Genomic DNA, 17,139 nt, shown 5'->3' on the forward strand with positions numbered 1-17,139 from the left:
AGGCGCTATCGTTTCGTTCACGACATCCAAATTTATATATTAAAAGCGTCAATACGTTTACCGATATTAAATATTTAGAATCGCTTTCTTAATCTATTAAATAAATGGACGGCATTAAAAAATGAAAGATCATTTATACGAAGCTGCGTGAAGTGCTCGCGTTGTTAAGCTAGACTAAATCTAACATTGACAGGATAAATCGCTTCGGATAAATTCTGATAATTTATTATATCATTTCCGGCGCTGCGCTTGATTCGGTACCGCAGAAGAAAGTATTCCTTTTGGTTTTTTGAGAATGGAATCCGTAAACCCTAAAAGATTTGTTGTGTTTTGTCAGCTAGGAGTTTTCGTTATATTATTAATAGAGAGCGCCAGCCGTTGTCTGCGGTGATCTTTTTGAATTTATCATAAATTTATGAAAAAATACGCGTTTTGTTCCTTCTATGACGCTTCTCACAACAGTATTTAACAAATTAATTGAAAAGTCCCCGGCCTAACATGGTAAAACACATTTCTTTGGCAGAATTAATTTTTTTTATTCAATATAATTCCCTTCAAGGATGAAACACTGATTATAGCGACCCTCCAACTTTTCGACACCATTTTTGTACTATGATATGTCCTTTGCTTCAAAATAGTCCTCAGTTTCGGCGATCACCTCTTTATTCGACGAAAATTTCTTCCCAGTGAGGATTCTTTTAGGATCTGAGAACAGGAAATAGTCGCTGGGGGCTAGATCTGCAGAATACGGTAGATGGGGAAGCAATTCGATTCATGGATTTTTGCCATCGTTTTCACTGACTTGTGGACCGGTGCATTGTCTTGGTGACGCAGCACATTTTTTTTCTTCAAATGCGGCCGTTTTGTATAAAAGTATTCCATGCGCAACCCATAATACAGGCGCCATAACCTTGCCAGCTAACTCTTGCGTTTTTCCACGCTTTGGATCGTGTGCAGCCCACTCGGATGACTGTCGAGTTGACTTCGGAGTAAAATGATGGAGCCATGTTTCATCCAATATCACATATCGACGCAAAAAATCGGGTTTATTACTCTTCAAACACTGCTCCGAATAATTAACTCGTCATTGTTTTTGGTTACGGCGCCCATTTTGCACAGAGCTTCCTCATACCCAAATATTCGTAAATGATATGATGTACACGTTCAGTTGATATCTTTAGAGTGTCTGCTATTTCATTCAATTTCAATTTACGGTCATTCAAAATCATTTTGTGGATTTTTTAAATATTTTCGTCGGTAACAACCTCTTTTGTCGTCCACTGCTTTCACCATCTTCGGTGCCCATTTCACCACGTTTAAACTTAGCATACCAATTCTTGATAGTTTGTTTTTGCTTCAACTGTATTTTTCCCTTCAAAAAGCAATAATTTATCAACACGCGAAATTCCTTTTTATCCATTTTTTTCACAATAACAAAAGTTGCTTCACACAAAATGCTATAATTCACAAACTAATGATCCGACAGCTCTCAAATTTATACACGCATCTTTTGAGGGTTAGGGCTAACTAAAAAACGTATGGATTTAGTTCTAGTAGTGCCATCTATGTGTCAGGCCGGCGTCTTTTCAATTGACCTGTTAGTGTCTGTGTTTGAAATCTTTTACAAATAGTCTAAAAGACACGATTGTATGAAAAACCTGAAAAAGAGGCTGTTGATAGTTGATATAACTATCATTTATACCAACGAACACTTCAATGATGAAGTGTTAATAAATTTTGTGTTAATAAATTTCAGCACAGTATATATATTATAATTGTTCTTTATAGCGATTAAAGTATTATATGCTTTTGCCAGGTTTTCGCAGCCTATAAAACAATACGCTTTTGGATCCTATCAAAAATCTAATAACTTAATTAATAATAAGTGAAGTTCGTTAGCATTTTCAGAGATTATCAACAAAAACCAAGAAATATTAACGAACATTAAGAAACCGGAACCTCTCTGTGTGTTGCGCGTTATAAGAAAACCCAAAACAACAAAGTAAAAATTCATTAACAATTATAATGTTTAGAACTTAATAAGTAAATAAAGTAATAGTAAGTAAGTTCATAATAAGTAAATAAAATTAACAACTAAACTCACATAATAAATATCGAAACAAACATTTAGACAAACAAACAAATAATTAAATAAATACAAGTGTGTAGAGATAAAAGTCGCCATAAAATGAAGCTATAGCACAAGGTAAATTTAGATTTTAAAACAAATACCCATTTCCTAAAGGAAATCAAATTGTTTGGGCAAATTTTGAGACCAGAAAACATCTTTCAAGAAATCAGATAAGCTATGCCTTCTTCTAATAGTAAATGAGTTTCTCATTTTGTTAAAATATGGGAGGGGGAAATTGGTTCCCAAATTATGATGCAGAGGTCTCTCAGTTTGATCTTTTAGGAATGAATGGGACACTTGGGAATGACCTGTCAGCGGACTATTAAGAAATTAATATAAAAACCTTTTTATCATTGAAACAAAACTTTCATTGTTTAATAAAGCAACAATTTCATCAATAATTTATCTTTAAACAATATTTTGCTCAAACAATCTGTTAATTATTGTTTCCATAATCAAAGATTCTTTTAAATCAATATAGAGTAATTAAGCATTACTTTATTAAATGAAAATGCCTTTCTTTTTGCATCTATTAAAAAATAACGAGTATATTATTAAGCAAATAAATTCATAATATAGAATATATTATTTAACGTAAACTTAATATTAATTAAGGAGAAATTTTGTTTCTCTAAATTAAATTATTTGTATCACATATTTTAAAATAATTATCTAATTATGCCTGTTATTTAGGCTTTTAAATATAATGACTTGTTTCATAACAATAAGATCATTTCATTTCAAGACGTCTAGTTTAGTGTTATTACTACTGAATTTACTAATACTATAAATTTATGTCATTGTGTCATATTCAAAACCACTGTTGTTAATTAGTCAGATAACTTGTAGGAAATATCTCAAATAGGAAATCTGGTATACAATTTGTCTTATATTAACTATAGAAAAACTATAATATAAATATAATTTTTGATGAAACGAATTCGGCTAAAAAAAAATCGGGAATCTATTGTTTCCTGTAGCTTTCTGCAGAACAGATGAAGCTCAAAATCTATTGAACATATGTTCCCAATGAAGAGTGTTTTGTTAATAGATATCACGTTTCACTAACTGGACCCAACTCAACAATAATTCGAGAGAGGTTCTTCTTACTCGGATTACGTCAAAAAGAATTTTATTGAAGAGGATCACTGGGAACCTAAATATTTAACGGTTCAACAGCCAAGAGCAGACGTGAGATATATCTAACCCGAAATTGATTTATAGGTTTCATTAGAGAAGACCTTGTATGAAAGAAGGTATGTTATACGCTGAGGTAAAATATAGTTCATATTATTTATTTAAAAACTAAAAAATCAAGATATATTTTAACAAAATGAATTCCAATACAAAAAGGACGGGAATATATTATTTTTTTGTCTTTTTCTGCGAAACTAATGAAGTTCAAATTCTATTGAACATATGTTCCCCCTGACTAGTGTTTGAGTGAACTTAATAGATATCAAATTTCACTAACCCCGACTAGTGTTGTTGCCTCTTACTCGGAATATGTCATAAAGTATTTTATTGAAGATGATCACTGATGATCTAAATATTTCACGGTTCATCAGACAAGAGCAGTTGTGAGATATATCTAACCCGAAATTGATTTATTAGATTCACTAGATAACACCATATATGAAAAAAAGGTATATTACACACTGAGGTAATATATTGGTTCATACATTAACTCTTGAAGTTTGGCAATCGGGCATGTTCTGTTCACAAAAAAATGGTTCAGTATTTTTCGCGATAGATGACGATTATATTGACAAAGCACTAAACAGTCATCGTTAATACGTTCTATTCGACTGAAAAAGGTACATTCCACACTAATGTAATATATAGTTCATATATTAATTAATTAAAAACTAAAATATCAATATATCTTTCGATGAAATTAACTCCTATGCAAAACAATCGGGAATATATTGTTCTCCGTCTTTTTCTGCAAAACTGATGAAACTCAAAATCTATTGAACACATGTTCCTGACTAGTGTTTGAGTGAACTTAATAGATATCAAATTTCACTAACTGGACCCAACTTAACAATAATTCAAGAGAAGTTGTCTCTTACTCGGCATACGTCACAAAGTATTTTATTGAAGATGATCACTGATGATTTAACGGTTCATCAGACAAGAAAGAGCAGTCGTGAGATATATCAAAGCGGAAATTGATTTATTAGATTCATTAGATAACACCATATATGGAAAAAAGGTATATTACACACTGAGGTAATATATTGGTTCATACATTAACTCTTGAAGTTTGGCAATCAGGCATGTTCTGTTCACAAAAAAATTGTTCAGTATTTTTTGCCATAGATGACGATTATATTGACAAAGCACTAAACAGTCATCGTTAATACGTCCTATTCGATTGAAAAAGGTACATTACACACTAATGTAATATATAGTTCATATATTAATTAATTAAAAACTAAAATATCAATATATCTTTCGATGAAATTAACTCCTATGCAAAACAATCGGGAATATATTGTTCTCCGTCTTTTTCTCCGAAACTGATGAAGCTCAAAATCTATTGAACACATGTTCCCGACTAGTGTTTGAGTGAACTTAATAGATATCAAATTTTACTAACTGGACCCAACTTAACAATAATTCAAGACAGGTTGTCTTTTACTCGGTATACGTCATAAAGTATTTTATTGAAGATGATCACTGATGATTTAACGGTTCATCAGACAAGAAAGAGCAGTCGTGAGATATATCAAAGCTGAAATTGATTTATTATATTTATTAGATAACACCATATGTGGAAAAAAGGTATATTACACACTGAGGTAATATATTGGTTCATACACTAACTCTTGAAGTTTGGTAATCACGCATGTTCTGGTAAAAAAAATGGTTCAGTATTTTTCGCAACAGAACGATTATCTTGACAAAGCACTAAACGGCCATCGTTAATACGTTCTATTCGACTGAATGGAAACTTAACTGGGAAAAAGAAAAATAGAACGGAATTATTTATGATGGTATTGTTTGGGGAACACCGATAACCTTTAGATGCCAGAGTCACTGATATAAAGCTCGAATGTTCCAACAATTTTATTAAGATTGATATAACATTTGTCGTGCTCGCTCCCGAGATAATCAAACACAACTCTCACCTCGGATAACAATTATCCTAGCGGCAGCAAAAACCCGCGTGATAATAGTGCAGCATCGATACTTGAAATCGAGCCAAAAGCAATATTCGGCTGTTGATGAAGCTAGATCGATAAATCCGAAAAGTATAAGCGAAACCAGTACCACCTTTTATCGAACCACAATAAATATATTTTGTATTTTGCGCGTTCATCGAACAGATTCAATATTTCATAATTGTTTACATGTATTTGTTTGAAATACGGGCCTGCGAGTTAATTATTTCTACATCCTAACCAGCTTGATGATTAATACGAAATATAGGGTGATCCAAAATGTTAAGTAAGATAAATTAATTTCTGAATTCGTGTTTGTTTTCATTGGTCGATATAGTCGGGAAGAATGAAATAATGGACCACATTTCTTAGCGATGCTTCAAAGAATTGTTATACCCTGTCTAGTAAAATTACTCATTATTATTACGGTTAAATATAAAACTAAATTGCGCAATAATATTAGCAGAATAGCCATTTTTTACTTAATACGTATGTTGAAATATAAAATAGACGATAACGTCAGATTTAAAGCAAAATTTCTTCCAAATGTTCAGTTTTTAGTGCCAATCGTTTGATCAACTATTGTTGGTGTAAGTATGGTGAAAGGTTATCTATCTTCGTACAAAATATCGGTAGAGATTTACGATACTTTTTTCTCAATATTTTATAACGTAGAAACATCTTACAATTCCATATCCGTCCTGACAAATCATTTATTCAAACAATATTTGAATAAAATTATCAATGTATTTGAATTTGAACGTTTCATATAATGAAATAATAATTGAACCGTATAAATATATGCGAATTGCTGAAGTAACCTTTATATCAAACGGTAGTAGTTTTTGTTCCCGGAATAAAACAGCATTATAATATGAAATTGTTTTTATCATTACATTGTTTATAAAATACTTCAATATTTTATAAAAAAACATATTTTAATAACTTAATATTCCATAATAACATTTCGGTTGAAATCTAGACGGTTTTATCTGGTACCAAATCATAATATTATGTATATAAAATACAATATGAAGATTTAGGCACTGAATAGATACGAACACCAAAAAAATTTACATTTTAAATATGAAAAAATTCATGCGAAATAAGCTTGCATGACAATGCACAAAAACAACAAGTGGGAATAACGACAATTTTACACAAATCATTAATGTTCAGACGATGGCTGCATACTTTATTATTTTAGAGCTTACATCTTCCGAATTTTTTATCATATTCAGCTTATTCTTGGAAAATATACACTTAAGATTAATTAAATCAAACTGTCAAGACTCTTTTTTATCATAATATGTCTTCAAACTATTTTATAGTTGTATCTGTCATAATGCATTTTTGCAAGATAACGTTTATTTAATGTTATATACATTGTCGTAATTCATGATGATAAATAATGTTGTATTAATATATTAAAATGTTTTAATATTTAAATTTATGGTTGATGAACAATTAAAGAAAACCTTAAATGGGGATAAAAATATATTAAACAAGTAATGTAGTTTTAACGCATAATTCTCACTCTTACTGTTATATCATCAGCTATTTTTAAATGACATTTTGTTACAATTATATTGGATACTAAATCAGTTTTATTGTTTATTATTATAAAACCATTAATTACACCATTGGATCTATTTACATTAAATGTATAACAATAATAAATCTAATATCATCATACATATTTATTTATAAAGAAATAATTTAATCCAATTCAAGGTTCTATGATAATTAAAAACATTTTATTATTGTCTATAGATTCTTTTGTTTTGGTACAATATTTTATAGCAATTTATAGAATTAACAATATTATTCTTATGTTGTTTAATTTGATACAAGTAGATCGTTCTAAATAAGATTGATATACCAAATATACAGATGACATAAATCTAACAATTTGTACCGGTTAGTTGTTTAGAAACATTCTTTAGTAATTATAAGAGGGTTTACTTGTCATTTTGCATCACTAACTAAGGAGAAAAAAGCAGAACTTTTTTAATATGCCCTAAAATGACTAATCAAATGTTATGCATATATTGTATTCATTTAAATATTGTAATGAAGTCCATACAAAATAAATAGTGTCATAATATATAAAACCAAATTAATATAAAGTTATATGTAATCAGAATTAAACTTATTATTATTTGCATTACATATTTTTAAATAATTATATAATTTGGTATGTTAATTTGAGGTTTACAAATCATTTAATGCCATAATAATGAGACAATTTAATTTAGCAATCGCTAGCAAAGTTGGTAACATTCTAAATATATATTAGTGTATATTAGTGATATATCAACGATATTTTGGTTGGATTTTTCCTTTAAGAATAAAGGTTTTTGTCAGTAAAGATGGTCAATTGGTGCGATGGTGCATTTAGGCTTAGACTAATTTGCGTAAGTAATATTAGGGAGTCAACACGTGACTATATATTCATGCCATTGGCAATAAAAATAGTTAAGATACTTACTGCTATAGCAAGTTATTCTTATGTTTAATTATCTATTACTGGCTTACAAGTATCATCCCTTCTAAATCTTCTACTTTAACATTGTGACAGTCAAATCGTTTAACAACCGTAGGTTTTAATAAGCTACAGCGATATTTTCTCTTAATTAAATTGAAATATGATAAATTAAAAATAACAAAAATTTTATGTTGAAATGTTATTGAACTAATATTAACTAATAATCTTTGGTCTAATAAACAATGTTTTTATTCGAAATTAGTAATCACAATCAGTGGCTTAGTTAATTTAATAATTAAATATCATATATATGAAGTAGTTTAGAGAATATATTTAAACAAGTAGCGCTTTTTCTCATATGCACTAAAATTGATACTTTTTACGAAATCTTGTTGCTTCTAATCATAATGATTAATCTCAATAATTCTACTATATACCTTTAAACGTTGTAATTACGTCTATATCTAATATAAAGACTTATTAATACATAAAAAGCAAATTAACATAAAGATTATGTAATTAGAATTAAATGTAACATACACCACTATTTCTATTTGCGGTACGTATTTTTACATAATTATTGAATTTGGTATATTAAAAATCATTCACTGAATAATAAGACACTTTAGCTCAGTGCAACCTCTAGCAAAGTTGATAACATGTGTGGTTAAATATATTTTTGTCTTTGAGATATTTATTGCTACATCTTCTTCAGATTTCTACTTTAAGATTGTGGAATACAAACTTACAATACAATATATAGATATAGAGATATTTCCAATTATTTAAAATGAACAATAATATTTTAAAACGTTATATGTTAGAACGAACACTTTCTTTGGTGTAATATAAACAATGTTTCTATTAGAAAAATTTAATGACAATCCGTGGCTTATAAACAGGTATTTTTAATATTATTACAGTCTTTGTCTCAAGTAATTTCAATTCAAAATAACTAATTACATTCTTATAACATATTATTAAAAAAACATATAAGCCTATTATAAGTTATATATAATTAGAATGAAATATAACACTATTTGTATTACATGTTTTGAAATAATTATATAATTACGGTATTTCGAATTTTAAAAATCATTCTAAATATATGTTATTGTTGGATTTAGAGTGATTGTCGTTTGATAAATCAACGATATTGTTGCCTTTTTTCCATTTATTATGAATTTTCTTGGATGTATTAAAGAATAATAGTGGTTTGTAGAATCAATGAGGACAATGTCATAACTCTAGGGTGGTTAAGATACAAAGGGGCAGATTAGGGTGTAAGGAAGGGGCATCTAGGCTAAGATTCACCTAATAGGTATGAGTAATGTCATCACAGGGCTGTAGATTTATGTCATTAAGTTGACAATAAAATTACTTCCTATTTTGCCTTTAAGATACTTATTGCTACAGCCATTTGTTCTTATTTTTTGTTAACTGTGCTCAAGAATTCGCTCACGAACATCAACCTTTCTAAATCTTCTGTTTTAACACTACATTGACATTAAAATATTTAGGCACCATAAGTTTTAACAAGCAATCAATGCCATAATGATGATAGCATCACGTTAGACAAAAAGCAAAACACATTAGAACCAAAATAAAACAACTATACTGGTTAGTCGGAAGATACTCTCAACATGATCTAAAATCTAAGAGGTTCATCTAAAATATTATTATAAAGCCAATTTGGATCTATGGGGTGCAAATATGGGGTTGCACTAAAAATTCAAATCAGTTAGTCATACAGCGCTGTCAAAACAAGGTTCTTCGATTGATTACCAATGCCTATCGTTATGTAATCAATGAAGAACTGCTGGATGACCTGGAAATCAAATGGATTTGCGAAGTTGTCCAGGATATCGCCTTGAAACACGAAAGAAGATTACTAAATCATACTAACGTGGAAGCAATAGAACAGCGCGCAGGATATCAGGAGATTGAAACGAACAAAACCATACGAACTTGTGTGAACGTTTAGTGTGTATTATTAGTGTAAACTATAGCTTTAAGTTAATAATTAATAAATAATTATAATTTTATAATTGAGGAATACATACTGATGTATTTTCTCGCACTCGTTTTGCTTGTTAATTAATCCAAGTACATAGGAAAAGTAGTAATAAATTAATTGTAAATTAAGATTGTACTAGGCGTATCTAATAAAGATGTTATAAAAAAAATAACGATGGTGTTACCTCTTAATTAATTAAAAAAAACTAACAAATGCTATGTTGGAATGTAAATGAATTTTTTGGTGTAATATAAACAATGTTATAGAAATAACTGATCCCAATCGGTACATTATGGGCAGGTACTTTTGACTCGACATCGTCTTAGTGTTACTATATTATTTATTTAATAATTAAGTACCATATATGATAGGTATATATGAAGTAAAGAGAGCTTATTTATTATTTTGAAAGAAGCAAAAGCTACCGCACTAAAATGGGTACTTTTCCGAAGTAAATTATATTGTATTTTCCTGTTATAGTTGACAAATACTACTTTAAAAAATATTCGCATTTTTGTAGACGTATTTTATTTATTTTAACGTTGTAATTAGATGCATATATTATCTTCAAAGAAGCAAATGTCACCGCACTAAAATTGGTACTTTTTACGAAGTGCAATATATTGTATTCTTCTATTATAGTTACCAAATTCTACTTAGAATAATTAATCACATTTTTCTAGATATACTTTATTTATTTAAACGTTGTAATTAGGTTCGTATATAACAAATAGTTACAAAGTCTAAATACATTCTAAATATATATTGTTGCCAGATTAAGAATGACGATATTCTTATTTTATGTACTAAAAGAATACATGTTTTTGTCGGTAACGATGGTTCTGACCGTTCCGTAACTATACGGTGGTTAAGAGACGACGGGTGGGGGGGTTAAGGTGTCATGCGTTTAGGCTAAGACTCACCTAATTTGCGTGAGTAATGTTAGGGAGTCAACACATGGCCGTAGATTCGCCGCTGAGCGAACCTCCTGAAGATATGCGGCAGCCACCGTGGCCGCTAACCAAACTGCCCGCACTGCAACAAAACAGAGACCCGGAGAACGAATTGGACGTGCGCACCCTCGGATCGAGACTACGCGCAACCCCTCACACCTATTGTTTACTTCGAGCTCGATTGGCTCGTCGCGAAGCGTCCGCACGTCGTGCACCTGTCACCCGAACGACCTCGCCACAGGCTATCGTAACACAACACACACACCTCGGCCGCGGCAGGCTAAGACCAATTTGACGACGACTACGACGACGTTCGACGAACCTTCTGCCGGTTCTGTGTGCGTGTACGCTGCGTGTCGAGATGCCTCTGTCCGCCTCGACTGCGGCTCCGATGCCCGGCTCCCCTCTCGCCGAACGCTGACCCCGCCCTCGTTCCTCCCGGCGGCACCACGTGTACAGACCGCCCTCCTCGCGAATTGTGTGCCGAAGGAACGGTCCGCGAACTGGCATTGTTGTAGGGGCGGGGCGTGATGTCGCCGTCCGTACCCGAGACACCCACTATGCCGCCGCTACGTTTTCTTGCGTAATCTTTTTCGTACTTATTAACTCGATTGTTTTCGTTTTGGCAATAATGCTCCCGGGGATTCTTTCGCTCGAGGGGTGTTGCGGGGGACGGGGTCGCGGCTATTTTCGAGTCCGCGTCGCGGTACCGCGGGAACGCGCGCGCCATCTTCCCGTCAGGTCGTAGATGGATTATTAGATGTGCGAGGCGGCGACACGATCCTTTATCTCGATCCCCGTCGAAATATCGAATTCCTCAGGATTTCAGGTTCAGCTCGGGGAAATTGGGTTTCGTTCTTGGTGCCAAATATTGGCCGGTGCGCTGAGAGGTCGTCTATCTTCGCGCGTTCAATTTATATCAAGATCCGCTAAATTTATACAAAAGCCGCGGCCAACACAATATATTTCGCTCCAAGTATAAATCACAGTAATAAAATATTGTCCCTAGATATTTCTAGATGAAGAGATTAGCGATAGAAACATAGAAAGAGATAACCGGCAATGGTAGGTACAGGTAGACTTAAAGATCGAGAAACGATTCGGCATCCATATTAAGCAATATGGTTAATCTATGTAAAAACGATATCATAACAATTTAAATTATTAAAAAAGTGCTAAATTATATAAGCATATTTAATATTTGTCATTAAATGAGTATTTTTTCATTAATACTATGTCAATGGAAAAGTCTCTGGCCTGCCATAGTAAAACATTTTTTTGGCAAAATATTTTTTATTCAACATAATTCCCTTCAAGGGTGATAGGCCTCAGTTTCGACGATCACCTCTCCATTTGACGAAAATGCCTTCTCAGCGAGCATTCTTTTGAGAATTGAGAAAAGTAAATAGTCGCTGGAGGCCAGATCTGGAGAATACGGTGGATGAATAAGCAATTCGAAGCCCAATTTTTGACACGGTGCATTGTCTTGGTGAAGCAGCACTTTCTTTTTCTTCAAATGCGGCCGTTTTTCGGCGATTTCGTCTTTCAAATGGTCCAATAACGCTATGTAATAGTCGCTGTTGATGGTCCTTCCTTTTTCAAGTTAACCAATGAAAATTATTCCATGCACATCACAAAATACAGACGCCATAACCTTGCCAGCCAACTCTTGCGTTTTCCCACGCTTTGGAGCGGGCTCATGTTTGCACAGAGCTTTTTCATACCCAAATATTCGTGAATGATATGATGTACACGTCCAGTTGATATCTTTAGAGTGTCTGATATTTCTTTCAACTTCAATTTACGGTCATTCAAAAACATTTTGTGGATTTTCAAATGTTTTCATCGGTAACAACCTCTTTTGGGCGTCCACTTAGCTCACCGTCTTCGTTTCTCATTTCACCACGTCTAAACTTAGCATACCAATCCTTGATGGTTGATTTTCCTGTGCCAGTGTCCGGAAACTCGGCATCAAGCCAAGTTTTTGCTTCAACTGTATTTTATCCCATCAAAAAGCTACATTGTATCAACACGCGCAATTGCTTTTATACATTTTTTTCACAATAACAAAAGTTGCTTCACTGAAAACGCTATAATTCACAAACTAATGATCGGGTAGCTGTCAAATTTATACACGCATCTTTTGAGGGTTAGGGCTAACTAAAAAAAATGGATTTATTGTTAGTAGTGCCATCTATGTATCAGGCCGGGGACTTTTCAATTGACCTGTTATGCTGCGCCTGAAACCATAAAAAAATCAACAAAGTACAAAATAGCGTACAGATATAAACACAGATGAGATAATATATTTCTCTCGGAATATTTATCATAGCTATTTTATTATTACTAAAATATTTTTCCTAGATATTTCCTGATTACATTTTGATTATTTTGCGACAGAAACGTTATAATTGCGTCCATGTTATTACTAACCCATTACTTGGTTTTGATCTATGTAGAAAAAAACCATCTTTGCCATTTCATTATTTTATTTTATTTCAATAATATGCGTCTGAATAATATACTGAATAAAAGGAAACTACCAAAAGCCGACAAAATCGTTTATTAAAGGAAACAATTATGACATAATTAATTGTGTTTTTAAAATATTCATTTTAATTAAAAAATATTATTTTATTACATCGTTGGGGACTAATCTAAAATTTATTTTTACAATAACTGAGTGAGTCTCTGGTGAGATAATGTTTATCGATCAACACTGCTATTTTTATATTAAATGCTCTACACTACACAAAAATCAAATGGTTTTATTCTTTTTAGTCTGTGTCCTATTCGGGCGTTATCCGACAGTTGTATTACTTCGATATTGACATAATTATGGAGTCCGTTCTCATGTCCTTGCAATTCTCTTGATACCCTGAGTGATAGTAGGTATCTGAAGGTGTAAATAATCGGTCCTGTAATATCTGGGTGCACCTACAATACTTCTGAAGACTTTGCTCTGGAAAACTCGGGTTTATATTAGTTCTTGCGGAATATCCCCATAATTGAACTCCGTATGTCCAAATAGGTTTCAATTTGTGATTGTGATTTTCTTCCAATTAACCAATTAACTTATTCCTATATTTTAACGCCAGTTCTTTTCTTTTCCTCTTTGCATGTTCCTTCCAGCGAAGTTTTCTTTCGGGGTTCATTCTGAGATCTTAGCGTTGTTGCTATAGGGAATAATGTTTTCCATTTGTGGTTCAGTATTTTCTCAAATACCTTAGATATTATTGGTAGCAGTGCGACAGGTCTATAGACTTCACATTTGGTTGGTTCACATTTTCCAGGTTTTGGGATCAAGATAATTTCAGTCTTCCTCCAAAAGTATGGAACATGTTTTAGTCAAAATGAAAATTAAATAATAAATGGCACGCTTTTTTAACACTTTGTAATAAAATATAACAGAAGATTCGAACAATATTATATTTAATAAATTGTTATGTATTATGCATTTTTAACACACATATTTTGACACACATATTTATACACACCTGCTATCGCTAAATAATATTAAAACTAGAATATTAAAAACAGCTCAAAATAGAACTAAACATAACCACAAAATTATTTATAATTATCTAGTAGTGGTTAAAGTGAAATCATGAAAAGACAAAGAACAAGTATGAAATGTGGTACAAATTTGAAGATTTAATTATTTCCACAGGTGAAAAAAAATTTAAATTTTGTGTAAGTAGTTAATTTCAAAAAATAATAATAACATAATACATAAGTGTGTTTGTAAATTTTTCATTTTTATCGAAAAATAAATGAGAGGTTACATTTTATTTATAATAAATTGTAATAAAATATAATGGATTACTAGAAATTTATTAAAATTAGTCAATTACATGTATATTCCAAGCATATTAAAATAGTTCTATAAAAGTATATCTCAAAATAACCAAAATTTTATAGTTTTAGATGTATCTTATATTGGTGATGTAACAAATAAAAACTGCAATTTTATTAAAATAAAAGGAAATAACCAAAAATAAAGAAAGAGTGGCTTATATATTAGTGCTTTTATAGGTGGTTTCAGAAAATAATAATAATATAAACAAATAATTTAAACCGGTTATTCCAAAATTATTTATAAAAAAAATATTATTGACAATGAAAAAGCTTCCAAAATGGTTTCTATTATTCCATTATTCCTTATAGTTTAGAATATTTGTATAGTTTTAATAATAAATAGTTAGCTATGACTTGTGGAAATAGATATTCATATTCACCACACGAATATTAAATAACAATATAATCATACAATGAATTCATAAGACTATTAAAATAATTTTTTTTGATACTAAATAATTATGCATATTGCATATTTTGTCAGATATTTCAGTTTTTAGAGACATTTTGGTAGGCAATTAAGTTTGAAAATGAAGATTCCTAATACTACCTTTTTTGTGTTAAGTAGTTTATATAATCATCAAGCAAGCCGTATTGTTTAATGTTTTCTGAAACCTCTTATCATTCTGGAATCTACACGATGGTAGTACAACTAAAATTCGACGCTATTTTAATATTATTTTCTTCACATGAACTTAAATAAATGTATTTAATAGTTAAATTTACTTTAATTTCAACAATTTAAAGACACAGCATCCAACAAAATATATTTATAGTTTCGTCATATGTGTGAGATTTTTTTAAATCCATTATCTGGTATATCAACACACTGGAAATGAAACTTAGATGATCATTGTAACCTCTTGAGTCCAAATGGACTGAATGCTAATGTCTTTTTATTTTATACTAATTATACTTGTTAATGTAGTCTCAAAATAATACTATATACTAGAATGGAACGGATAATTTTTGAAAAATAGGTAAGCGATAGCTTTTTTATGTTATAACATATATTATTTTCCAAATTATAAATATCTTAACTAATGATATATTTTGTTCTAGTCTATATCAAAATATCAAATGTTTTAGCATATGTTTAGGTTCAAGTCTAAAAATTAGGTTACCTCCAAACGTTTTATTCTTGATGCCAAATATTTGATCCAGTCGCCCCCAGTACCAGTACGTTGAAAGTGTCATCTATCTTCATACGTTTATTTCAATATATCTGGACATCTGAATATCCACGAATCACATAATTTTAAATTATCCCGACTAAAATGCAATGTTTTTTTAAAAATATGTATCGTGGTAAACTAGCCGGACTGTTATTTATTAATGTTTTTCCTTAAATGTAAATTATTTGTAATTTATTAAAATATTTGTAGTTGAATTTATATGTAATAACACGATTAGTAACCAAATTCAGTATTCGCATATTTGTATATTAATATAAGTGTTTTATTAGAATTGTGAATTTATTTTGGAAGGTTTTATAAACTAATTTTTGTATCAATTTTTTGTTAATTATAAAATATATAAAAGGAAAAAGTAAAACTTTACAAAACTTGTAGAAATATTTATTAATTGAATTATATATGTTCCAAATCAAATTTCCATACGGTTTACATAAACAATTTTAAAAATATAGTGATTTTATACCTGCAGATCACAACAGGTTTATTTATTTCAATTTGTATGCATTTTACGGGATTCGAGCAACTTACAAGCTCAACATTAAAGAATATTGCTCTAACTTCAATAAAAGACCAGTCACCCCAGAATTTTTCCTTAACCATCTCATGTCTCCAAAGTCTCTAGAGACTATGATTATCAAACTTCAAACTAAAAAATCTCCGGGTTTCGATGGAATATCGAGCGGAACTGCAAATATCATTAGCACGTTTTACGCTGATGACACTACTTTCTTCACGACCTCCAGGCTCGAGGTTACCATTCAGGAACGTTTATAGAAGCATGCAGTCAAGTGGTTCAAATTCTGGAGGTTTCAAATCAACCCACTGAAAACCCAGGCCGTCATCTTCCATAAGAAGCGTTACGCACTGAGCGTCTCGCACTGAATTTAAGATCGACACCGCAATAATGTCATGGCTGGATAACGTTACGTATCTAAGTCTTCACTTCGACCGAAGGTTCTGTTGGCATTTCCAAATCAAGAAAGCAATTCAATCTTCTCTGATCTGCCCTTCTAGCAGACTTCCCGTCTCCATCAAATGCTTATTTTGCAACATGTTAATTCGGTCCGTACTACGGATCTAATGTCTACTTCAAGTTTGTTACACCCAACCAGATAAAACAGCTTCAACTTCTCTACAATAAGCTCGTCAGGAGAATGTTAAACACTCCATGGCTTGTTAGAAATAATCAAATTCATAGGGAAACAGACACACCAGAAATCAAGCACTTTATATCTTAATCCTTCCACAAACAACAAATTCACCTCAAGCTCTTCTGAAAACGCCTAAAACGCATAACTTTTGCCCTCCTACTACAGCATCCATTCG

At 31.3% G+C, this 17,139-nt stretch overlaps 1 protein-coding gene across 2 annotated transcripts in view; it reads right to left on the bottom strand.

Annotated features, from left to right (window-relative positions):
• Nucleotides 1-17,139, bottom strand: part of Sox102F (transcription factor Sox102F) — a 402,041-nt gene that overhangs the window by 189,504 nt on the left and 195,398 nt on the right. The window contains exon 1 of one of the 2 annotated variants that reach the window (XM_076418511.1): nucleotides 10,730-11,135. The exons of the other annotated variant lie outside the window; for it this stretch is intronic. The gene's annotated coding sequence lies outside the window, so the exon portion shown is untranslated. Of the gene's footprint in view, nucleotides 1-10,729; nucleotides 11,136-17,139 lie in introns of those variants that run through there. 2 annotated transcript variants of the gene reach the window in all.

Source organism: Rhynchophorus ferrugineus, unplaced genomic scaffold, assembly GCF_030347505.1.
Source record: "Rhynchophorus ferrugineus isolate W39M unplaced genomic scaffold, kcgeb_rfMv2 rfM11, whole genome shotgun sequence".
Lineage (NCBI taxonomy): Eukaryota > Metazoa > Arthropoda > Insecta > Coleoptera > Curculionidae > Rhynchophorus > Rhynchophorus ferrugineus.